This window comes from Oryctolagus cuniculus, chromosome 13 (assembly GCF_051225735.1).
Source record: "Oryctolagus cuniculus isolate XC-2025 breed Fujian yellow rabbit chromosome 13, ASM5122573v1, whole genome shotgun sequence".
Classification (NCBI taxonomy): domain Eukaryota; kingdom Metazoa; phylum Chordata; class Mammalia; order Lagomorpha; family Leporidae; genus Oryctolagus; species Oryctolagus cuniculus.
The window spans coordinates 56,888,733-56,915,753 of record NC_142879.1 but is presented as its reverse complement, the minus strand read 5'-3'; the positions used below and the strand labels follow the sequence as shown (position 1 = coordinate 56,915,753).

Below are 27,021 nucleotides of genomic sequence, written 5' to 3'. Positions count from 1 at the left end.
ACTGAAGATATTGACAATAACCATCACTGATTATTGAACTCCATTTTTCTTTGTCAGTAGACTCCTGTGGGAGGGGACTGTCCCCCTCCAGAAGGTGTCACAGATCTATTTACTGAACACAGACATTTATTATATATATACACACATATGTATGTCTGTGTACATATATCCATTTTTGGGAGAAGGTCAAAGTAGTGACATAGGACTCCAGCTAAAAGTGAGGCTATATGCTACAAAGAGGGCTATTGAGTGAGTGAAAATTAGAGTATCAAACCTCCATCCCCAATTCATCTCCCAGACTTAACTGCATCTTATAATCAACAAGTCATTTATATTGTGCCTCAAATCAGGCTTTAGGGCTCAGATTTTAAATTCAAACACACACTGACAGGCAGCAATCGGCAGTTGAGGAAGTTCTCTAACATTAGAGACAAAAAGCCAGAAACAATTCAAAAGACAGAAGGAATATTCAGAGTGAAGAAAGCGTCAAAACTCTCAGATCGGGGAAGTGTTGCATCAATGGGGAAAATGAAGAAACCACAAAGATAGGATTACTCAGATAATATAAGAGTTTTGGGGATTTCAAGATAAAATGGCCTGAAATGAAAAAAAAAAGGTAAAGTTGAAGAAATCTTGACAAACTCAAATGACAAAATACAGAACAGAGACTATTTAAAAAAATTAAAGAGTCACTCCAAACAGCCTGATATCTGAATGAAAGGAATGACTGAAATAGAGATCTAGGAAAACAGAACGAGGAAACCATGAGCATACAGAGAATGTTGACGCACTGAAGCATCCACCAATATCCAGCACAACAGATTACAAATACATCCCAAGGCTTAAAGTAGGGTCAAGGACAGAATCTCAAATTCTTCCAGAAAGGCAAAGCAAACAAATAATTAAAATGGCTTTAGTACAAGATGGAAACAGCATTGAACTTTTCAACAGCTCTGCTGAAAGCTAAAGACAGCAAGGACCTCAAAACTCAGAGGCAAAATTGTTTTCACACTGAAATCCCCCTCAACTTACTATTAATTTACTCATTTTGTGGTTTGCCTAGCCATATGGTTTTAGACAAGTACATTCCAAGAAATCTAGTCTTCCCACTGGACACCGTGAAGGAGATATGGACCGAGGTCCCCAAGACTGGCAAGGAAAGAAGCAGCACAAGCCAGTCAACAAGGACCGCTACATCTCATCGTGGTCTGCCTACCTGCTCATCACCAGCAAGTAGGGCCCTCTCCCGCTGTCGGACACATGCCTGGCACCCTGAATCCCTACCTTGTGTAGCACCGCATGAAGAAGGAAAGAAGCAAAAAGTGGGACCAGGGATCAGTGGCCCAGGCAGCATTTGGTGGGGAGAGCTGGATAAGCCGTGCCAAGATGGCCACTGTCCAGCTTCTCGGACAGCAGCTGCCCAGACTGGAGCAGGACAGAGGGCGCCCAGGCCAACTACCTCAGGATGATGGAAACAGAACAGGCACTGTGATTTAAATGAAAACAAGGGATTGGGGCTGGCACTGTGGCTCAGCGGGTTAATGCCCTGGCCTGAAGTGCCAGCATCCCATATGGGCGCCGGTTCTAGCCCCGGCTGCTCTTCTTCCAATCCAGCTCTCTGATGTGGCCTGGGAAAGCAGTAGAAGATGGCCCAAGTCCTTGTGCCCCTGCACCCGTATGGGAGATCAGGAAGAAGATCCTGGCTCCTGGCTTCAGATCGGCGCAGCTCCGGTCATTGCAGCCATCTGGGGAGTGAACTATCAGATAGAGGACCTCTCTCTCTCTTTCTGCCTCTCCTCTCTCTGTGTAACTCTTTCAAATAAATGAATAAATTTTTAAAAAAAAGAAAACAAGGGATTATGCAACAAAGGGAACATTTGAAGCTGAAAAGGTGATATGCAGAAAATAGAAAATAAAGAGAACTACTTATCTAGGGAAAACAAAAAGTTGAGGAATGAATAATTTCACTACAGGGTTCTTTTGGGAATTATATATACATATTTGTAATAACATAAGGAGTTAAAATTTATCTAACCAAAGTTTGGTCTGATGAGGATGAGGGCATGAAGAATGTGTGTGTGTGTGTGTGTGTGTGTGTGTGAAGTTATTATGATTGGCTCAGGTAGCAGAAAGGGAAAGAGAGCTCAAATTTACTTTCCACAATGGGGAGTCCGTAGATAGTCGCAGCAATTGGAACCTTGAGATTTCATAATTTAAGTGTGTGACATACAGGATAAGGTAAACTTCAAAAGAATGAGGGGAAACATTGAGAGCAATTGCCTTAGGAGAGCTGAAAATTTAAGGCTGAGTCAGCAATTGAGGAAGATCTGATTTCTGGACAAAGTTTTGTAGAAAAATTTACCTTTAGACACAACCAAATGAGGAAATGCAAAACAGATTTTTAAAAGAAAAATAAAAGCCCGAAAAGTATATATGACATTCAAATTATATAAACAATATTAACTTAACAAAGGAAGTATATGACATACACAAATGAGAGACACAGGAAGCTTAGCAAGTTCTGAATTATAACTACGGCTTTGATAATTAGTGAGGTACATTGATTGCTAATCATCAGAGGGAAGAGACGGTGCCTGAAAATAGAGAAAAGCCTTCCTTGCAGAACCCATAACTGTCTAGACAAGCAGTTCTTAATTTGGTCTCAGAACACATTCTGCCCTTAAAAGATAACCCAGTGGGTTAAATCACCACCTGCCAGCATCCCATTCAAGTCCTGACTGCTCACTTTAAATTCAGTGCTTGGACCCCTGACACCCACATGGGAGATCCAGATGCTGTTCAGGCTCTTGGCTTTGTCTGGCCCGACTCCAGCTATTGAGGCCATGTGGAGAGTGAAACAGAAGATGGAAGATCTCCCTCTCTCTTTCTCTGTCTCTGTAATGCTGTCTTTCACATAAATGAAAACACTTTTTATAAAAAGATTTATTAAGGACTCCAAAGGGTTTTTGTTTCTGTCAGTTCTATTATAAGTAGAAAAGAAAAATTTTAAGTATTTATTAATTCATTTTAAAATGATGATAAAGTAGTGTTGTGGTTTTTTAATAGTAACTCAATTTCCACACACACAAAAAAGTGGGGAAAATGGAATTCTTTTACATTTTGGCAAGTCTTTTGTCGTATTTGGCTTAATAGAAAACAGCTGGTTGTCATGGCTGCTTCTGTATTCAATCTGTTGTTTTGTTATTTTAGTTGAAGTATATAAAGAAAATCTGGCCTCACACATATGTAAGGATCTAGCCTTTCTAGATCAAATTGTGGATATTTTTTGGTCATGCAACAAAATTTGACAGGAAATCATCTGTTAAGGGTTTGTTGAAATGTGGAATTTAAAAGTCTACCAATGATCTTCTTCAACTCTGTTATATCAAATCCATTGGTCTACTGTGTGCTTTGGACTTCATTTTACTCAAGTATGATTTTATAGTCTCATACACTGACTCATGAATTGTCCATGTCTTCAAAATGTTGACACATATATTATACAATATTTTTAAAAAACGAACCATTAATAGCACCACTAATCTTACTGGAAAAGGTTTTAAGCATTGACAAGCTGTCAAAATGCTAGTGGTGGGTGAGATTTTATGAAATTCTAATATGTTCTTGGAAGCCTGAATTTTTTTAAGGCAAATACTGTCAGTCACTTTTCTTGAAGTGTCAGGTTTGTTGTGTTAAATTTTGGGAAAATTTCTACAGGATACCCACATCGAACTAAACAAAGCCTATCCGGTATCTTTTCTTTCTTTTTTAAAGATTTGTTTACTTATTTGAAAGGCAGAATTAGAGAGAGAAAGGGAGAAAGGATCTTCCATCTACTAGTTCATTCCCTAAATGGCCTCGACAGCCAGGGCTGAACCAAGTTAAAGCCAAGAGCCAGTAGCTTCATCTGGATCTCCCAGGTGGGTGCAAGGACCCAAGCACTTGGGCCATCCTTGCTGCTTTCCCAAGCACATAAGAAGGGAGCTGGATAGTAAGTAGAGCAGCCAGGACTTGAACTGGTGCCCAAAAGGGATGCTCACATTACAGGCTGCAGCTTAACCCACTATGTCACTATGCCAGCCCTGATCTGGATTCTTTTTGTAAATTAAAATGCTCCGAGAAACATGGTGTCTTAGAGTGCTCACTGTCTTCAACTCAAACAATTACACAAGTGCTCTCATTTTGAAGCAGTCATGGTTAAGCAGAATGCTTCCCAGGTGCTTCTCAGTTTTTCACAGTGATATTAAAGCGACATCTGGGGTGTGCATTTAGGTACAGCATATAAAGCCACAGTTTGGGACACTTGCATCCCAAATCAGACGGCAGCTTCCAATCCTCACATTTCTGATTCCAATCCAGCTTCCTGCTACTGCATACAGGAAGACGGCAAATGATGTCCCAGGTGCTTGGGACCCTGTCACCTATGTGGGAGACCTAGATGGAGTTCTAGGCTCCTGGTTTTGGCCTAGCCTAGCCTAAGTAGTTGTGGACATTTGGGGAGTCTAGCAGAAAATGGAAGACATCTCTCTTTCTCTTTCTCTCTCATTGCTTTCACTCACTCTTGCACATGAAAATGAATAAACATTTTTAAAAAGACATCAACTCTAGGGCTAAGATTTAATAAAATCAGAAATTTTTACTGCTATGTGGAAAACCTTCTTAAGTGGCACTGCAAATTTCCTTTTTCTGTAGTTGCCTGGCAGAACATGTCAACCATCACAGCTGGCTAACACTGTTGGGATTGGTACTCATGCGCCTGCAGGGGTAGCCACCACTACTTTTATATCAGTACTCTTACAATTGGCAAGTCAATGGTGATGCAGAGAAAAAGACAAATGTGGTATGATTGTTATGACTCTGTGGACTCCTCACAAAGTGTCTCAGGATTTCTGGGCTAAATCTTAAGTCCTTGAGAGAGGAGATGAGGTTCTTTTTTTGTTTCCCTAGGACTGTGTTTAGAACGTAACAAGTAGCCAAGAATTATAATGAAGTAAACTGAATGAAGGGCAGCGTTGAATGAAATAGTTATTCCAGTGGGGAACAAAGTGAGTAAACTCATGGTAGAACAAGAAGTGGGCCCTTGAAAAGGAAACTGAAATTTCTGTATGGTGTTGTTGTTGGCTATTCTGAAAATCCATCTTCCCCTCCAACCCACCCCTCCCCCAACTGACCTCATGTTGGCCTATAGAATAAAATAGCATAAAGCTAAGCCTTGCATTCAAGCCCTCCCCATCTAGCTAAAATAAATGCTTCTTTCCATACCTTCTCCTCCCTGGCCACCAATTCATCATCTGGCTCTTTTCAAATATCTAGTGATCTAGTCCCCCTGCAGGGACTATTCCATGGTTGGTTTGTTTGTTTCTAATGTCCATCTAAGATCCAAAGAGATTCAGGATACATCTCTTGGTTACTTTGACCCTTGTGATATATCCCATCTCTGGTCAACTATTTAGAAAATTTTGGGTCATATGGCTTTATAAAAGGCAATCATCATTTGCTTGTTAGCTCAATCATATGTGGTAATCTTTTTAAAGAGTTATTTATTTAAGAGGTAGAATAGCAGAGACACTGGGAGAGACACCGAGAGAGAAACAGGAAGAGAGAGCAGCAAAGAGATCTTCCATCCACTGGTTTATTCCCCAAGTGGTCTCAACAGCCAAGTCTGGGCTAGGACGAAGCCAGGAGCCAGGTCCACCAGCCTGGTCTTCCACATGGGTGGCAGGGACCCAAGTACTTAGACCATCATCCTCTGCCTTCCATTTGCAGGAAGCTGGATTGGAAGTGAAGTAGCTGTGACTCAAACCGGCACTTAGATATGGGATGCTAGTGTCATAAGTGGAGGCTTAGCTGACTGTACCACAATTCTCTCCTTCCCTACCTGTCAAAGTGTGGTAATATTATCACTCTAGGTTTCAATTTTCTGGATTGTGGAAATTAACTCTTTCAAAGTGAGACTAAGAAGTAACAAGACAGGTTCTGTGTGTGGCTTGTCAACCAATAATTACTATGTACTCTGTCATCATTTATTTTTTGCTGTAGACCCCATAGTGTTTAATGTGGTGCAGGATCACTGTAGGTCTTCAATAAACACTTGTGAATTAATTGAATGCAGAAAGCAAGGGTTGTTATTTGGGAGAAAGATTACTCACAAGGGAGTTAGACTTGAAGAACTGCATGTGGTCAGTTTGAATAAAGCAAAACCAAATAAAGTTTGCTGAATTCCAATTTTCCAATTGATTTCTATTAACAATTTATTTCCCACTGTAACAGGCACAGGCAAAAGGTAGAAATGGAGAGGGCACTTAGGAACAATAGGATCTTAGGTTCTACAAATAAGCTACTTCCCATTACATAGCTCTTTTAATAACAAAATCAAAATTTCTCAGAATCAATCATTTTAATATTCTGATAAGAGGCTTTCATGGAAAGAATTCATTAAGACACTGAAAACTGAGAAAAATGTGACATTAATTACACAAAATAAGCTTGCAAACAGAAAACACTACCAAAATAATTGTGAAATGGTACTATTTATTTGGTACTTATCACTTGTCAGATACATGGATCATGTCATTTATTTAAATATCCAAAGAAATTTTCAACAGAGACACAATTATCCAAATTCAGAAAAAAACTGATACTTAGAAAGAATGCAAAACATGTTCAAATTTACAAGGTCTCTAAATTGTGGGGACTATTGTCTGAATCACAAATCCATGCTTTCTTATCCTATTTATAAAGCCATTTCTTCTTTTAATAAGATGTCCAGAAAATAGGCTGATTAAAAATTGGCTAAATGCATTACAAGCTACTGTGTGAGTATCAAATACAACATTTTCTTCTTTTTAATTGATTGTTTGCAAAAAGGAAGAAAGTGAAACGCTTTTTGGATGAAGTGCGCATGTAGGGTGATAGTGTTTCGGGGCAGGTGATGCAATCCCCTGTTTCTTGCTGACTCAGAAATGTAGGGCAATGGTAAATATAAACAGATGATCTCTGAACTCCATTCCTTTTGTGACGTTTATGACCCCATTCAGTAAATCTACAGCAGTAGCATTGGGTGCACTTTTTACCATAGTCCTTTTACCTTGTCAGGCTAATGAAACACCTGAAATTTAAAAATGGCAGGATAGTTTGTAAACTTTAGAAGCAGTCCTGCCTCTGAGATCCAGTCATTTTGTGCTCCCAGGGATTATGATTCCTATGCTAACAGGTGGTGTCAGAACTCAAAACCTAATCCTCCAGGGGCTGCCTTGGTGTTCAGTTTCACCTTTCACTGTAGGTGTAATCCATGCCATTAGTTTAATGTTTCTTTGTGGGAAAGATGCCAAGAGACAGGATCCTGGAGAATGTCCTGGGATTTTCAGTATCTCTGGAGGAAATTTCTGACATAGGGCTTTCCCTTTATGACCTACTATATAGACATTTGGGGAACTTAGGGATGTAACGTGTGTTCGTGGGTACGTGCACAAAAACATATTTGTTTTTTAATTTAATGTCTCTTTACACACCCTTTGCAGTGCACCAAAGAAACATGAAGACTTGTGACTGAAGAACACAATGCTCCCCAGGCTAAGTTCACAGTAGATGTACTTCTGTCTGCTTGTTACTGCATATTAAAGGGTACGAAGTAAGTTGGCAAAACTTGCTGTATGAACACATTCTATAACCAATAGCATAACAAATTGATTTAGACAATAACAGAATAGCTGAAGCTGAAAAAAAAAAATGTTCTGCACCCAGCTATTAATCCAAGTATGGCATAGGGTTGCCTCCTTTTGTATGAGTTTTCCAGGACTTTAGTCAAGGAGATCCATGTGAACCTCAGGTGGTTTCCATGGCAACTGTGTAGCTGCTTAGTGAGTGAGAGTCAGTGCGTGAAGCTAGCATGACCAGGTAGACCTGTAATCCTAGATCATTTTATAAACCTCCTGTTTCCTTTAACCTTCCCTCCTTTGTATGTTTTTATTTAAATAGGCAGAAATACATCCAATAGCCTTTCAACTTTCAGTATTTGGGATATATTAAAGACAGGATCCCAATAACTATCCAGTGCTGAGATTTAGTTACTTGTTTGGAGAGAGATGCAGATGTGACCATGTTAAGCCTTATCTACCTGTCCTTCCACCCTACATCCTCTCTTCCCACAAAGGTGGATTTAGGATAAAGCTTGTGATGCTTTGGTTCTTCCTTGGAGGCTAGCAATAGAGATGCACGATCATATGGCTAGTACCATCTGCAAGGGGAAGGTACATAAACTAAACAGATGTGTGTTGAATGGCTTTCCATTTCAACCTGCTCTCCAGCCCTTTTCTCCTCATATCAGTTGGCACTGGTGTGTCCCCAAACATATTTTGCACTTTTCATCTACAGGGCACTTGAGTTGGAGATAGTCGGGCTTGGTAGGATTTATCTATGTTAGTCACAGACGCTTCTGACCAAGGGTGACTCATCTTTTTGGTAATGGATTGCCTTTCTGGAATATTGTATCAACTTCCTTTTTGTAAGAATTGCATGTTTATAATTTTAGATTTTGTTCCTTAATGAAGAGAGATAGTCAATATTGTAAGGCTCCACCATACCTGGATCCGTTCCAGGTTTATTTGATTTATATTTCTCTTGCTATTTACCATTTGTTGATATTTTATTCTACATGAATAATAAGAGATAATGTATGACTGAGAATTTTGGGTAGCTTTATGAAACTTTCTGTTCTTATTATATATTTTTCTTTTTTAAAACAGGACAAAATTCTACTCAATTTTTGTGCATAGTCTGTATGTTCTAATCACATATTGTCATTTACTTCTGAAATGGTAGCGTGAAATTAGCAATATGAATAACTAAAATTGAAAGTACCCACAATTTGCCAAAATTTGACTAAGATATTTTCATCATAAATTCCTGTTAAAAAACCTTGAGATATCAATAATATTTCACCAATAGCTTTGCACACTATGTTTTAACAAATGCATATGTTACCAATTAAAGCAATGTTTTAGGGCTTTCAATCCTATTTCCTTGTTGGTTTAGCAAAATCACTCCAGAAAAGTTTATAAGAAGTTATTTCTATTTATTGTGTCCTCCTTAAATTTAATGTCATTGAATTATTTTACACTTTAGGGAGAGTCATTCTTAACAAAGAGAAGAGACCTGACATGATCAAGTCAGATTTTTCTTCTCATTGGTTTGGGTTAGAGTCACAGATGGACACTAACTCATTTAATCTCTTTGAGCATTTCTATTTTTCTCTGAAAACAGGGAACTGTTTTTCCCTTTGATATTTGCACCATCAAGCTTTAAATTAGTGGTTAAAATATAAATACATAATATATTTCAAAAGAAAATGGAGACTGGTTACAAATTAAATTGAGAACCTCTGAATTTATGTTCCTGCCTGAAGCTACTAAAACCAAAGCCTAAGCCAAAACCAAACCAGAGAAAATACTTGAAACCATACTTTTGAAGACACGTGAACGTGAACGAACAAAGGGCAATAATCCCTGGCAGACAGAAGTACACAAAGCAAATTTGAGGACTGCCCCCGGCTTTCTGCTTTGAGAGAATGCTGTGCAGCCCTGTAAGGAGGGGCCTCAGGTAGAGTGTGATGGACTTCTGACCTATGGAGATGGAAATGTGAGTCGGAGGTGATCATGGTTGCAAGAGTCTCATGACAGAGGCTGTGAGAAGAGAGAGTATCACAGAAAGAGGGGTCCGCAGGTCTTCAGAGGGAACCTGCTCTGGTATTCAGCTAAGAACTGATCAAAGAATTCACCTGAATAAGCTGCTCAAAACCAAGAAAAGAATTAAGTCAATGGATTAGAAACTTGCTGTGGTTTGGATACTCCTTCCAAAACTCATGTTGAAATTTAATTGCCATTGTTACAGCATCAAGTATTACCTTCACGAGGTAATTAGGCAGAGCAAGCTCTGCCCTCATGAATGAGCTAATGCTCTGCCCTCATGAATGAGTTAATGCTGTCATTGTTATCGAGGGGACAGAAAAGGGTCAGTCCAGCCTCCTTCTGCTCTTCTGTTTGCTCTGGTCTCTCTCTATTTTGTGTGCGTGCATGACGCAGCAGGAAAGCCCTCACCAGATGCTGGCACCATGCTCTTCATCTTTCCAACCTCCAGAATCTTGAGCCAAAGAAAGTTCTATTGTTTATAAGTAACCCAGTCTGTGATATTCTGTTACAGCAGCAGACGATGAACTAAAATAAGCACTAAAAGGATCAAAGTGTTTCCGTGTAGCTTAATTGCTCTCCAGAAAAAAACTCAAGAATATCCAACAGATTATAAAAATATCCTGTGCTCAATGAGGCAAAACTCACAATGTTTACATCCAATCAACGATTATCAGGCATACAAAGAGAGACGAAAATATAAACGACAGCGAGGAGAAAAAACAATCAACTAAAACTGGTGAGGAACAAATGATAAAATTAGCAAGGCGTAACGTTAAAATTTATTAGAACTATAATCCATATAGTCAACAAGTTAAGTAGAAACATGGGAAATGTAAAAAAGACCCAAAGAAGCTTCTAGAGATGAAATCCTTAATAGTCCTGTTTAAAAACATGTTGAACAGGATTAATAGATTATATAATATTTTTTAAAAAAGAACTTGAAGACATAGCAATGAAAACTAATAAAAATAAAACATACAGAGAAAAATGTAAAAAAAATCCTGAATACAATGCAAATTAAAAATATGTTAATCTCAAAAATGTAGAAATAAAGGAAGGAAGGAAGGAAGGGAGGAAAGGAATGCCATTATATTCTTAGAGTTTTATCTATGAACTACATTGAATCCATTTTTTTTGCATTAATACCACATTAACATGAGAAATACTAAAAAGGTTATCTCAAAAACAAAATTAAAATGATAAGTTATTAGAAAAAAAAAAAAAGAAGGACCGGCATCAAGGCTCAGCAGAGCCCTGGTGCAAGTCCCAGCTGCCCACTTCTGATCCAACTTTTTGTTAATGTGCTTGGGAGAGCAGCAGAAGATGGCCTAAGTACTAAGGCCCCTGCCACCATGTGAGGGACTCAGATGGAGTGCAGGGCTCCTGCCTTCAGGCTGGCCTAGCTCCGGATGTTACAGTCAACTGAGGAGTGAACCAGTGGATAGATCTCTCTCTGTCTCTCCCTCCCTCTGTCACTCTACCTTTCAAATAAATTAAGTAAATTTAAAAAAAAAAAAAAAAAAAGCAAAAGAACACCCTTGAACTATGCAATAAGTTCAGTTGGACTAATATATGCACAATTGGAATAACCAACAGAGGGATAGAAAGAAAAATATTTGAAAAAATAATAGCATAAGTTTCCCAAATTTCGTGCAAACTGTAAACCAACAGGTCCAAAAATCTCCCTGAAGCTCAAGCATAAGAAGCATAAAGAAAATTATATCAAGGAGCATAATGATGGAATTTTTCAAAATGAGTAATAAAGAAAAACCTATGAGAGAAACAAGATTAAAAATACATTAGGTACAGAGAAACAAAGATAAGGATATCTCTTTGGAAAAAATACAGGCGAGGAGATAGTAGAGCGACATCTTCAAAGTATTGAAGGAAATGAATGTTGTGAACCTAGAATTCTGTACTCAGTGTATCAGTCAATCCTTTTTCTGTTGCTATAACAAAATACCTGAAGCTCAGGACTTTGTACATAAAAAGAAATGTATTAGACCATACCTTTGGAGGCTGAGAGCCCAGGATCAGGTGGCTTTACCTGTTCAGCTTTGAGGAGGGCTTCAAGGTAGAAGACACCACAACGGCAGAGGTGTTTCTGGAAAACATCACACGGGGACTCCAGAAGCCACCGACTCAGGGACCAGACTTGTGAATTTTATAACAACTCGCTCTCACGGGAAGTAACCAGGCTCCCAAAAGCCTCTCTCCCTTCTGAGAGAGGGGTGCCTCAAATGACCTCAGTGCCTTCTTCTAGGCTCCACCTCTCAATGGTTCAGCCATGTGGCAACACTGGAGAGCTGGGCTCCAGCACGTGAACCTTTGGGGGACACACGAAAAGCATATCCAAATGACAGCACTTGGCAAAACAATCTTTCAGAGAGAGAGCACACTGTGAGGAATGTTAAAGGAAGTCCTTGCAGCAGAGGGAAATGACATGAGAGAGATACTTATACAAGGAGACACACAGCATCAGGAATGGTAAGTAAATGAGTCAGTAACTATTTGACTCCCTTTAAAAGATAACTATTTAAATAGAAATAATGCATTTTAGGATTTATAATATATGTATGAACACAATACCTAACACCTATAGCATAAAGGCCAGAGGAAAGAAGTAAAAGTGCGCTATGTCTTCAAAAGTATGCCAAGTCATCAAAAAGTGCACAGAAATTTCATAATATGAAAATACTATGCACAAATTTAAGATTACATTTTCACTAAGATAAAATTATACTTTAATTTCATTTTACCACAAACTGTTTTGAAGTACCCTCATATTTTAAAGATCTTACACCATACATAACGTTGCCCATTATCACTTGAAGATGGACTGTGATACATTTTAAAATGTACTAGAGGAGTCAGTACTGTGGTGCAGTAGGTTAATCCTCTGACTGCAGTGCCATCATCCCATATGGGCATTAGTTCGAGTCCCGGCTGCTCCTCTTCCTATCCAGCTCTCTTCTATGGCCTGGGAAAGCAGTAGAAGATGGCCCAAACACTTGGGCCCCTGCACCCACGTGCGAGACCCAGAAGAAGATCCTGGGTCCTGGCTTTGGATCATTGCGGCCATTTGGGGAGTAAATCAGTGAATGGAAGTCCTTTCTCTCTTTCTCTCCCTCTCACTGTCTGTAACTCTACCTCTCAAATAAATAAATACAATCTTTTTTAAAAAATGAACTAGAAATTCTAAAGCAAAGACTAACACAACAGTTAGAGAATTAAGTCAACATGGAAGATAAAATGGACTCGTAAAAAATTTTCAGTCCAAAAGAAGGCAGAAAAAGAAGTAAACAGGAACCAAAAAGAGATGGAAAAATGCAAAATAAATGATCAGACAACAGACTGAACCTAACCATAGCAATAATCACATTGAATGTAAATGGTCTAAACCACCAACTAAAAGAAACATTTTGTCAAAATGGATGAAAAATCATATGCTGTTGTATGGCAGCCATGATTAAATATAAAGACATACATAAATGTAAAGCATATAGAGGAAAAACAGTATACCATGCTATGTTAACTCATCAGAAGAAAGCCAGAGTGCCATTTAGATTAAAAGAACCAACATTGTCTTTATTCTCAACATAATTTTCTAATTTAGAGAATCTGATCAAACTTACTAATTGGCACTAAAGTTCAAGGAAATTGCAGGATAAAAGATAAATATCTAGAAATCAATTGTATTTTTATGTACTAGTGAAAACTTTGGAGCTCAAAGTTAAAGTAACATCACTTAATAATTACAATAAAATATTTAACATTTTGGAATAGGACTGACAATGTATTTATAAATATGCACACTGAAAACCACAGAAGAGTTCTAAGAGATATTGAAGAATACTTAAATGAATGGAGAGGCATACCTTCCCATGAGTTCGTATTCAATATTGTTCAGATATCACTTCTCAATGGATCTACCAATTCAATCCAATTTTAGTAAAAACTCCATCGGTCTTTAAGTGGATATTATTGATTTTACAATTTATGTGGAAATAAAACAACATATAATAAACAAAAGAGGTTTTAAAAAGAACAAAATTGGTAGACCAACACTAATTTTTAAAAAAAATTGTGGTGTTGTTAGATACATGCTATTGTACATTAAAAATTAATTAGTTAGGATATGAGGTTTTGTGATCAATTTTCAGAAAGGTGAGAAAATTCTAGCAAAGAAAAAAAAAGCCCCTTTTAATAAAAGGCACAAGGTACACTTATTATCCATGTCCTGGCAAGTTAGCAGTATTCTCCTCCAGGGATCTTTACAGTGTTTCCCTAGAAAAAGGTCCTCATTTGATAAGGACAAATCTATTTTGTAATTTCACTTCTTCATTTATTATTCCCAGTAAAATAATTTCAAAAATAACCATGTCATGTGAATATGATCCAAGTAATCAGGTATTTTGTAGATCATGTTAAAAAACCTAAGTGAACACTTTAATAGTAATATGTACACAGATATAATAACCTTCATAAAATTTGATATTACATTCCTCATTCTCTTTTATATTAAATCATCACTGTTCTGCATTGCTGCTCCATACCCTGTGGGCTCTCATGAAGCAAAGTTAATTGTGTGATTTAGGCTGGAAACTGCCTACATGAGAGAACTGGTATGTCCAGTTTAAACACCTATATATTACCAATTTTAATCAAACAGTATTTCAGCATTAAAAACACTTTCAAATTATTATCTTTGACAAGTAGCATTCTTGATAGGCAAGCAGAATCAAAAAATAGAAAGAACTCTGGAATAGGAAGTCCATAATTCTAGGTTTATTTAAACGATGGGTGACCTTTGGCAAATTTCATCATCTATAAAAACAGAACTGTTTGAATTGGCTGATTCCTAAGATTCTACTCAAGGCAAAAATGTCTGATTTCAACCAATATATGGAGAAAGATTCAGGTCACTTTCTCATCTGACATGCATGGTCAATTACTTATCTGGCATCTCATTTCTGTCCTGTGCCAAGCATTTTAAGGGTGCTAAGTGGCCCTTCAAATGATATAGTCAATCACTTACTGGTTTTCAAACAGGGAAATTTGAAATTACCGACTTAAGAATGCAAGAAGTAAGGAAGCCAAATGCCAGTATCGGGTCCCCATCAATTCTCTCATTGTGGAGACAGCCTGACTGCCAGGACCAGTCACCTACGTCAGCACGGCCACTTGGAATTGGCTGATTCCAGAATGGAGTCCGATTGCACTCACAGGGCCCCATGAGGATTTTGGCACCTTTCGAGCCAAGATGTAATTGACACTGAACTAATGATAGATAAGCATCTTCTTCTCTGCCTCTTGTCTTTTCTAGTTTTAATTACAGCTGGAATATTTCAATGTGTTTATTAAAATCAAAGGAAGTCCAGCACTTTAAAAATGTACTTTAAAAGATGTGTGTATGTGTGTTTTTGTCTTTGTATAGCCAGATAATTCTTTGCAGTGTACATAGTCTGTTAAAGAATTCCAAGCAGTAGTTAATCAGGAAATCGATTTATTTCACTGATGTGTTCCCCTCAATTTATAGTTCTGAAACAATAATTACAGTAGTTGGCACTACTTGACAGATGAGACATAGAATGTCTTTTCTACATCTTTTCACATTATATGAAATTAGACAAAACACTGGTAACTCAAATTACGTTAAAGAAGGTAAAGTCTTCCTCATCTGCTAACAGATATATTCTTAGGTCAACAAAGAGCAAATGTTGCCAAAATTTATTCCATTTTGTCCTCTTCTGGACTTTACCTTTGAATTAATGATTATAGGAAGTTAAAACTATTTTTCTTCTGAAATTGTGAGCTACTCCTGTCCCGTAATCTTGTTCCTTGTGGGTAATGCCCTGGGTTTTATTTCTTTGTTTTTAGTGAGTTGATATGTGGTAAACTTCCAGTTTATGTGGAAAAGCCTACATATTTCAGGCAAGCAGATGACTGAAGGGGCTAGCTGGAGAGTGTCATTGGATTATGCATTTCTCTTACCTGTTTGTTAGTAAAGAATAGTCAAGGAACCTCACTGACAAAGAATTATCATTGTAATGTTGCAGCTGAAACTACCTTCAGCTTTTTTTCCAGGTGAAGTATCTTTCCTTACCTGAATAACAAACTCTTTAATATTGTATTAGAATTAGTCACTGGAATATGCAAGCAAAACCAGCAGAATTGTGCTGACCAGAGTTGAGACTAGGATGACACAAAGTGAGGCATTTGCCTCCATTCAAAATTCAACTTGGAATAAAAAATATTCAATAATTGAGATAATACTAAGAAAAAAAGAAAAAAAAATCACCAAATCAATGCAAAAACAAAATCCATGGTGAATAAATCATCAAAATTTTAAATAAAGACAGAGTAAGCATTACTCACTATTTTTCCCTTTTGCTTCAGACTTAGTATATATTGACATGCTACAAGTGGAAAATTTCACACTTGACCTCATGTAATAGATTGCAGTCTAAATATGTGTGCACTAAAAAAATTGTACAAAATTTACCTTCAGGCTATATGTAAAAAGTCTACATGAAACATAATGAATTTTGTGTTTAGAACTAGGCTTCATTCCCACAATTATTTTATATATAATGCAAATATTCTAAAATCTGAAAAAAAAATCTAAAATCAAAAACCTTTCTGGTTCCAAGCATTTTGGATAAGGGATATTCAACTGGTATTTAAAATTTTGGTATGTTGGTCATGATGATTTTTTTGGCATTAATTTTGATTTTTAAAAATATTGCATTAAAACTTTAGTTATCTTGGTTAGGCGTTGGAATCCTCTAAAGTCTTATGCCAAAGATATTCTGGCCTTACCTTTGTACAAACCTTGGCTTTCTACAATCTCTCTATTTAATATGAAGTATAAAACTCAAGATCACATAAGTGGTGAAATCTGGATTCAACACCAGGTCTTACAAGGCCTTCCACTGAGGATTGTACTTTCATGCTTTCCAAATGTCTATAGAATCTATCAGCTCTGGAGGAAGCCTCTCTGTTCTTTTCCAAGCTAGGGGTGGGGGATGCTAAATCCTGAGCTAGGGATCTTATTCCAAGACAGGAATTAAAGTTTAGCAGAAATCTACAAATGAGTGAAGGTCCACAAATGACAGATATATTTAAATTTCTTTGTTAGAGAAGACTCAATCCTAAAAAGACAGAAAAAAAAAAAAAGAACTAGAAATACTAAAAGATGTAATTTAAGAAATAAAATTTCAGAAAAGACCTACTTTTGTAAACTCTAATAATTTCTCCTATACAGTATGCCTACTTTTTTGTAGTCTCTGCTTATTTATTTATGTGATACAATCAAGAGTTCTGAGACACAGGTATCTTAGAGGAAGGGATGCTGTTCCTGTTAAACATGACAGGAGGTGGCAGTAATGATTGCATAAAAGTATGGAGAAATGCAATGAAGACATGACCCTGGGATTAACTGATGGGAAGCTGGTAATGGTGAGGACATGGATGAATATAGTAAAAATGGATAGATGGTTTTATGAGTAGTCAGCATGCCCTATGATCACCAAGATACATTAAAAGGTGTTCCCTAAAATATAACAAGATCTACCAAAAGGCGAATCCAAAATTAAAGTAATATTTTGTCATTATCCTGCTATCAAACTCTATAATGTGTTCCTTGAACTGTCTTCTTCCTGGATTTATTTAATTGTATTGGAAAACAATACAACAATATTGACTCCTCTGACTTAGCTTGTAGTCTCAGGATAAATACCAGTTCCATCCTCTACCTTTCTCTATCACAGCTAAAAGTTATTCATGAGTTTTGTCCCTTTTTTTTTGAAAATGGGAATTGCAAACCCAAATAGTTCTCAAGAATTAGGCAAGTAAAGTAATGCAGGCTGGGAGGTGGTCGCTGTGTTGTACTGGAAATCTCTTAGACTAACTAAAGCTGTTACCACCAACTCCAAAAAATGTATAAAAGTGGGATTAATTTTCCCAGATCTGCTGTAGGGTGTGGAATCTTTCTGTTGGCCAATGTATAATGTTCAGAATGCCTCATATTTTTCATTGTTTTTTCACTAAAAATCATTCATGGAAACAAATATGAGATTTCATAGTGATAGTGAATATGAATCTATAATTTACTTACTAGCAACTTTTCAGTAACTTACTGGGAATTCCTAAAGGTGAAATCTTATACTTTTTTGAATTTATATTATTAATATATTCCAAATACAATAATAGATGAATAGTTATTTTTTTATATGAAAAGCTTTCCCAGAAGGAGAATGAAGAACTTAATCAGGAATGAGCATTCTGGCACACTGGTTAAGACGTAGCTTGGGATATCTACATCCCATGTTGGAGTCCCTGGGTTTGCATCCCAACTCCATTTGTGATTGCAACTTCCTGCTAATGCACACCCTGGTAAGCAGCAGTGATTGTTCAATTATTTGGGTTCTTGCCATCACGTGGGTGATCCGGATTGAGTTCTGGGCTCCTGTCTTTGGCCTGGTCTAGCCCTAACAGCTGCAGGTATTTGGAGAGTAAACTAGTGGATGAAAAATCTCTTTCTCCATATCTGTCTCTCTAGATGCCTTTCAAATAATAAATAAATAAATATTAATTTTAAAAAAAGAGGCGAGAACTACATTAGGGCTTGTATGTTATGTTTTGTATTGGGGGAAAAAAGAGGGAAGAGCAAAATCATATCTGCAAAATCACAGAACACTATCAATTGAAGAAAAGATGCATGTCAAAAATAAGAAGAAAGATTCATCAAATTGCTGCTTGTCCTATAGGAGTAACTTTTTCAAACATTTTTTTCCAATTTCCTCCTGTGGCAAACAACCATATCATATACTTCATTTAAAAATGAACTGTCTGACGATTACAAGCAACGAAGATACCCTATGAGTTCAATAACATGTATCAGCCAACATACCAAGTCAGCATCAGATCTTAACCAGAAATTCTAATTTATAGGTAACTCAGCCAGTGACAGAATTGTCTCTGTTCTCTTTGTGTTTTTGTCCGCTGTTCCACTTCCTTCCCCTCACATGTAGCCATTTACTAATCTTGTAAGTGAATCTGCCTTTCCATCTTGATTGAGCCTAAAGATTTCTTTTGGGGAGTGAAATGATGCTTTTACGACAGCTGGCACGCTACTAGCATCACCAGTCCACATTTCCTATTCAGATTTCAGGCAAGCCACAAACCCCTGAGATTCATGGCTTTGGTTTGGTTTGGTTACAATTTTTTTTAAAGAAACCATGAAACCACACTACAAGTCCATGATCCCAAAGACTGCCAAGCAACCCTGGTTGACCTAGTTAGTGCTGTAGTGGAAAATGGGGGTGGAGAAGCCAAAGAGAAAAATTTTACTAAAAAATATGCAGAAAACTAAAATTTAACTCTTTGTCTGCAGTAAAAAACAAAAAAACAAAAAAACAAAAAAACAAAAAACCAACAACTAAATGTTTGAGCCTGATAGAGAATATATCAAAAAATTTTAAATTTCCTCTTTAAAATTCAGATACCCAAATTAGAATATAATCAAACTCACTGAATTGAAATTCTCTGAGCGTGGCTTTATTAAGTTCTAGTAGTTCTTGTTACATTAGCTTACAAGTTTTATTTTTGAAAACTCGAGTAATTAATATTGTGGGAATCCGTACATAAGAATTTACTTGGAAAAGTTTTATATATTGAGAGGCAGAGAGACAGGGAGGGAGGGTGAGAGAGAGGAAAAAAAGGAGAGAGAGAGCTTCCATCTTCTGCTTCATTCCTTAAGTGCCTGCAATGAACAGGGCTGGGCTAGTCTGAAGCCAGCTGCCAAGGAACAAAATCCAGGTGTTCAAGGTAGATGGCCAAGTATTTGGGCCATCACTGCTGCCTCTTAGGATCTGAACTGGCAAGAAGCTACAGAAAGGTGCTGGAATTGAGAATAAAACCCAGGCATTCCAATAAGGGACATGGGTAACTTAACCACTACAATAAAATGCCTACTCAGAAATATTTTTCAATTTTGTTTCTAATATATATTTCTTAGTAAACTGCTACATAGTACTCCTTACTCAATTTCATTATTTATTTAATAAGGAGATCAATAATATTTATATCTGAAATATTTATACAAATTTTCCACATTATTATTTACTTTTATTTACAGTAGGTACCAAAAAAAGTTTTGGTTTAGAGTGAATCTTTATATTTTCCTTTACAAAGTCTTGCAAACCAAGATCTCTTCTTTAATTGAGCTTTTAAAATATTCCTGGCATTCTCAATATCAAAATAAATAGAAGATCCATTCCTGAAAACTAATGTGGAATTGAGTCGACTATAAAAGTGATGTTGTTGCAATTTATTTCAACAAAGACAAGTCCTAAAATGAAAAACATGTTTCTTTTGTCATGTGTCACATACAAGGAAAAAAATGGCAAAAGAAAAGGAAATCTTAGTGTGTTCCTAATTTAGATTCCTTTTCTTTAGTATAAACATAACTTTCTCCAACAATGACACACAAAAACATTTTGTGCCACTCTTAAGTATTAAGGACATTTGTTTTTTCAGTTTTGGTCCCTACCATTTGGACATTTGAAAACATGAAGGTTATATATGCACATGTATGAGTAATGATGGGAGGTGACTGTACTATTTATGTGCATGTTTCTTACCCAGTCTTTTCTGCTTATCATTATTTGAAGGTCAGAAAGACACAGAAAAAGGTCCCATCAACTGGGAGTTGCTCAAATGCCTGCAGCAACTGGAACTGGATCAGGTTGAAGCCCACTAGGAACTCAATCTGTGTCTTCAACATAGGTGGCAAGGATCCAACTCTTGATCCATCACTTGCTGCTCTTCTGGTGCACTTTAGGAGAAAACTGGAATCAGGAGTGGAGCAAGGACTTGAATCCTGGTGCTCTGGAATGGGGTGCTGGGATCCTAAGTGACAATTTAACCACTATGCAGCCATCCACCCCTTGCTCTTAGCTTAAAAAACAGAGCTTCATAAAACATTTATTTGAGAAATTACAGTTTAGGATGTCAGTCTTAATATCAAGTTTCATATGTTTTGATCAATTCACAAACTAGTGAATTGCCTAGTTAACAGTAATAGGAAAGTTTAAACCATAACATATAGTTGCCTACACATATATTTTGTATAAAATATTTTGTAACTTTATCCAGCATGTTTATGGAAATTGGCATTGAAAATGAATCAAGTACATATTAAATCTAAGGGAGCAAATCTACACATTTAAAAGTATTGAACTAAATACGCCATTTATTTAAATAAAAAATATCCAAAAATCCAGTCATTGTCTCCTGGAGCTTTTCATGAGCTTTGCCAATGGGTGGCATTTTATTGAAAGACCAGGTTGTTGAAGGTGGAATGGTCTCAGGACTGCTGAACATTGGAGTGGGAGTGGCTTACTCTTCATCATGGCTGCTTTTCTCCATGACCTTTGGCAAGGCAATTCTTTTAGTTTCCTCATCTGAACAATGGGTATAAAAGCACTTGCTGTTCCACTCTTCAACCTTCCAGAGGCCTTCTGAGCAATATTTCTGATTAGCATATCATTTTCCCTAATTACTTTGTTTTGATTTGTTTCCAACTTGACTCCACCCAAACTCTGAGACCTTAATTACACTGGTGGTAAAATAAATAAAACTGGAATTATTAACAGATGCTATCCCCTGCATTCTTATGGGTTCCAGCCAAAGGCATGGCAAAGTTTAAGACTGCTTTTGGGAGTTAATAAGATAATCATCTATAAAAGTATTTGGGGGATAAACAGCAGGGTTAGAAATGACCACACAAATCATCTACATGGGTGCCTACTCACAGAACCATGACATCTCATTATTTCTCAAATTCTGATCTACTAATCACCTTTATCATAATAAACTGTGAGTTTATTTTAACAGCCGATCTTGAGATTCTTCAGTGGATTATAATGAATGACGCTGGGTTTGGGGAGTGGTGGTAATGGTGGTGTTGAACGTATTGAGAATTTTGTGTCAGATTCTCCTATGCAATAGAACACTGGGCACAGGCTGGAGCAAGAGTTTCAGGAGAACAAGTGGCTGCTCCCACCTACCCTTATTCTCCTTCTTTCCCCATTTCACAGCTAGTTTACAGCTCTCAGTTGAGATGCTCAACTACAATTATTTTTATGAAGATACAGGCAATTGATTATAGGGGTGATATTGTTCAGAATATAATAAATAACATGCATCCCATTCCATAGAAAGGATTGGAATTGGAAGGAAAAAACCACACTCAGGTGGGGGATTCACCTGCTATTTGGCACTTTCTCGTCTAGAAGATCCTTACTCCTTCCCTTTCAATCATTGTCAGGACACCACCTTTAAGCCTTCAGGTTGGGGAAGGGGGAACATGAGTTCCCCAGGCTCCAACTGTCAGATTCTACATGGCATCCCTTTCTTTCTGCCACTATTATAGATGGAGAAGAGTAGAGCTCTATGGAAGTCTTCAACATTGTGGAGAAGCCAAGGAAGGTTGTAATGTTGACTTAACAGTAGGATCCTTGGCTGTTCTCAAAACTGAGTAAATTGTATTTTAAATTAGCCATTTCATTCAATAAATATGAGGACATACACATTAGAATAAGCAGACTTAGGGCCGGTGCTGTGGTGTAGCAGGTAAAGCCGCTGCCTGCAATGCTGGCATCCCATATGGGTGCTGCTTCGAGTCATTGGCTGCTCCACTTCCGATCAAGCTCTCTGCTGTGGCCTGGGAAAGCAGTGGAGGATGATCCAAGTTCTTGGACCCCTGCACCCTCGTGGGAGACCTGGAAAAAGCTCCTGGCTCCTGGCTTCAGATTGGCGCAGTTCCAGCTGTTACAGCCATTTGGGGAATAAACAAAGGATGAAGGATCTCTCTCTCTCTCTCTCTCTCTCTCTCTCTCTCTCTCTCTCTGCCTCTCCTCTCTCTGTGTAACTATTTCAAATAAATAAATAAATCTTAAATAAAAAGAAGAAGAGGCAGCAGACTTGAGACAGAAGGCTCAGCAGGATACCATACAAAACATTCTCTTGTCTTACTTTCAGATTCTTCGTGTATGACAATGAATAATAATTATACCTACTTCACAGGGTAGTTGTGAGGATATCGTAAGATTTGTAGTGAAAGCATTTTGTAAGTGGTAACAGCAGAGAAAGCATTTTTGTTTTCCTTGTTGTGATAAAGATTATTGGAATGCAAATGTATTTAAGACAGTGTTCTGTGTTCCATGAAATGAAAGATTTGCAAGGGTGTTGACAGCTGCATGAGTAACTGTAACATAAATGCCATTGGAATGGATGAAATGCTGGAGAACATTTTTAAGAATTTTGTATGGGGTCACCAAGAGAGGTATAACATTTGGGATTTGTAGTGTGTTTAGGATTTCAATGGACAGGTAATGCCAAAAAAAGCGGGTACTTCCGGGGTAGGGAAGACAGGAAGAGTGACATAAAGCTTAAAAGACAGACAATGTACCTGACAAAGGACACCTTAACCCACCTTGCACGTAATTCCATCCCTACTTTAGGGTCAAATCATTACATGTGGCAGTGTGAAGATGCAGTTGTGAAAAGCAGAATGGCAGGGCCGGTGCCGTCGGGTAGCAGGTAAAACCACCACCTGCAGTGCCAGCATCCCATATGGGCGCCAGTTCAAGTCCCGGCTGCTCCACTTCCAATGCAGCTCTCTGCTATGGCCCGGGAAAGCAGTAGAAGATGGCCCAAGTCCTTGGGCACCTGCACCCGTGTGGAAGACCTGGAAGAAGCTCCTGGCTCCTGGCTTTGGATCGTACAGCTCTGGCTGGTGAAGCCAACTGGGGAGTGAACCAGCAGATGGAAGACCTCTTTCTCTCTCTCTCTCTCTCTTGCTCTTGCTCTCGCTCTCTCTCTCTCTGCCTCTCTTCTCTCTGTGTAACTCTGACTTTCAAATAAATACAAAAATCTTTAAAAAAAAGTAGAATGGCTGCGTCGGGCAACATTTTCGTCCATCCTCCATGATACATGAATCTCAAGCCAGAACACCTCCGGGGATGTAGAGCATTCTCCAGGATGATGAAGTTGGAACAATTTAAAAATGTTATAAAGAAGTGCATGCCAGTGCTATTACATATTACCTCACAGTAATATGTACAGAGATGAAGCATGAATAAATTAGGATTTTGTTAGGTTTCTGTTCTTAGCCTGTTGAAAACAAAAATGAATTTTCACAGGCTTTTCTCTTCAGACCAGCAACAAATATTTTCACCTGTTTACATGCTTCATCAAGATATAAGTTCTTGTTTAAATAACTGATGGCTTGCTTTGACAAAGTGTTTATGGGAATGCTTCCTTTAACCTGCTTAATACTTCTCTATGCATCATATTAAGTGCAAAATTTAATTGCAGTATATTCAGGATATTGTCTATTTTAAGTAAACAATTATGTTTAAGAAATTGGGATGGGGAGGCTATAGTCTGTTAGTTATCAGCTGCAGTCAGTCTGCCCAGGTTTATACCTAGCTTTGTCTTTCAGTAACTGTGATTTTGAGTCAGTAACTTAAGAGCCTGGAAAGTGATTCTGCAATATGTGGCTCTCCAACCTCAGGATGACTTGAAGATGTCAGAAAGTGTAGACTGGTGGGCTTCATCCTGACTGTATGTGATTCAGAGCTGAGAACTTCCCTTTCTAATAAGTATTCAAAAGATGTTGCTGCTGCCCATGGAGCCACACTTGGAGGACCACTGTATAATATGAAAGTTAAAAATGTTAGGTTGCAGGGGCCGGCACTGTGGCATAGTATGTTAAGCCTCCACCTGAGGTTCCGGCATCCCATATGGGCACCGGTTCTTGTCCTGGCTGTTCCACTTCTGATCCAGCTCCCTGCTGATGGTCTGGGAAAACAGTAGAAGATGGTCCAAGTTCTTGGGTCCCTGCACCCATGTGGGAGACCCGGAAGAAGCTCCTGGCTCCTGGCCTTGGCCTGGCCTAGCTCCAGCTCCATTGCGACCATTTGAGGAGTGAACTACTATATGAAAGACCTCTTTCTCTCTGTGTTTCCCTCTCTCTACCTGTGACTCTGCCTCTCAAATAAACCAATAAATACTTGTTCTCTTTGATAGGTGACAACTAACTGAGCACCAAAAAGGAAACCTGTTAAAGTGAAATGAACACTATGAGAAACGGTGACTTGATCAGCCCTCACCCTGACTGTTGATGAGCAGCTTAATATGTTATCCCTCTTAGTATTTTTTTTTGTTTGTTCTACTTAATACTTTTGGTTGAATACTGTAATCAATACACAATTCTTCTTAAGTGCTGAAACTTAACTGAGAAGTGATCGCTGTTAAATATAAGAGTGGGAATAAGAGAGGGAAGAGATGTGCAATTCGGGACATGCTCAAGCTGACTTACCTCAAACGGTACAGTTAGAAACATACCAGGGGATTCCAATTCAATCCCATCGAGGTGGCATGTACCAATGCCATCTCACTAGTCCCAGTGATCAATTTCTGTTCACAATTGATCGTAATGATAGGACTAAGAACCAAAGGGATCACATAAACAAGACTAGTGTCTGCAAATACTAGCTGATAGAATAAAAAAGGGAGAGAACGATCCAACATGGGAAGTGAGATACACAGCAGACCCATAGAATGGCAAATGTCCTAAACAGCACTCTGGCCTCAGAATCAGCCCTTAAGGCATGCGGATCCGGCTGAAATGCCCATGAGAGTATTTCAGGCATGGAAAGCCAAGACACTCTGGGGAAAAAAAATAAAACCTAAATGAAAGATCTCCACGAGTGAGAACCCAGTGGAAAGAATGGGTCATCAAAGAAGGAGGTACCTTTCTCTGAAGGGAGGAGAGAACTTCCACTTTGACCATGGCCTTGTCTAACTATGATCAGAGTCAGTGAACTCAAGGGACTTCTATAGCCTTGGCAGCTCATGACAAGAGCCTAGGGTGATTACTGAGGCCATAAACAAGAGTGTCAATTTGTTAAGTCAACAACAGGAGTCACTGTGCACTTACTCCTCATGTAGGATCTTTGTCCTTAGTGTGCTCTACATTGAGATTTAATGCTATAACTAGTACTCAAACAGTATTTTTCACTTTATGTTTCTGTGTGGGAGCAAACTGTTGAAATCTTTACTTAATGTATGCTAAACTGATCTTCTGTATATAAAGAGAATCGAAAATGAATCTTGATGTGAATGGAAGGGGAGAGGGAGTGGATAAGGGGAGGGTTGTGGGTGGGAGGGACGTTATGGGGGGGGGAAAGCCATTGTAATCCATATTCTGTACTTTGGAAATTTATATTCATTAAATAAAAGTTAAAAAAATATTGAATTCTTATTTTCTGTTTTGAATATAATTTTGTTAAGAACTACGTTATATACTTTTTCTCCTCTTTCATCCAGGAGGAAAATCTTTTTTTTTTTTTTAATACATAGGAGCAACTGTTTGGTACAGCAGATAAGCCATTTGTGTGTTCCATATCCCACACTAGAGTGCTGGTTTGAGTCCCAGCTATGCCATATCCAATCCAGCTTCCTGCAAATGTGCACCCTGGCCAGCAGCAGGTAATGACTCAAAAACTTGGGTTCCTGCCACCTAAGAGGGAGGCCCAGATAAGGTTCTGGCCTCCTGACATTAGCCTAGCCCAGCACTGCTGTTGCAGGCATTTGGGGCATGAAAGAGCAGATGAAAGATCTCTTCCCATCTGTCAATCTGTCATCTGTCTCTCTCTGACTCTGCTTTTCAAATAAAATGAAAATAAATTAATTAATTTTTAAAATTTAAGTGTACAACTGGGATTCTCAAGGACAAATAACACCTAGGAAACTGCCATTTAGGAAACTGTTTCTGAATTCCATTGCTTTTTGTTTGTTTGTTTTAGATTTGCTCCACTAAAATCTCTTGCATTTCCTTTCTCCTTTTTATAACATATTTATTTATTTTGGTGGCAATGACTCTCTTCCTTTATGGGATTTTAAGATTTACTTTGCCTATGTGAATCCTAAAAAGATCATTTCCTGTATCTACCTGCACATAGTTGTCATCTATAATTACACTGAATCACCATTTGAAAGTACAACTTCTGGAACATGACACTCTGGAAATAATCCTTAATTGCAGAAAATGTTGCTTATCTAACATAGTAAGTATTAATTTTGTAAAGGGAAAAGGGGGAAAAATGAGAATGTGTCCAGCCTCAGTAAACCAAATTATCCAATCACATAAAAATGCAGACATTAGTTAAGAAGAATATAAAGATATGAGAAATGGATGAACTCCCTGCGTCACCATGCGTGTGGTGATACCATATATCCCTGATGTCACTCCCTTACTCAG

General features: G+C 38.0%; 1 protein-coding gene across 3 annotated transcripts in view; it reads right to left on the bottom strand.

Annotated features, from left to right (window-relative positions):
- The window catches only part of GREM2 (gremlin 2, DAN family BMP antagonist), a 128,033-nt gene that overhangs the window by 70,080 nt on the left and 30,932 nt on the right, over positions 1-27,021 (bottom strand). Inside the window, exon 2 of one of the 3 annotated variants that reach the window (XR_016219023.1) lies at positions 11,689-11,790. The exons of the other annotated variants lie outside the window; for them this stretch is intronic. The gene's annotated coding sequence lies outside the window, so the exon portion shown is untranslated. Of the gene's footprint in view, positions 1-11,688; positions 11,791-27,021 lie in introns of those variants that run through there. 3 annotated transcript variants of the gene reach the window in all.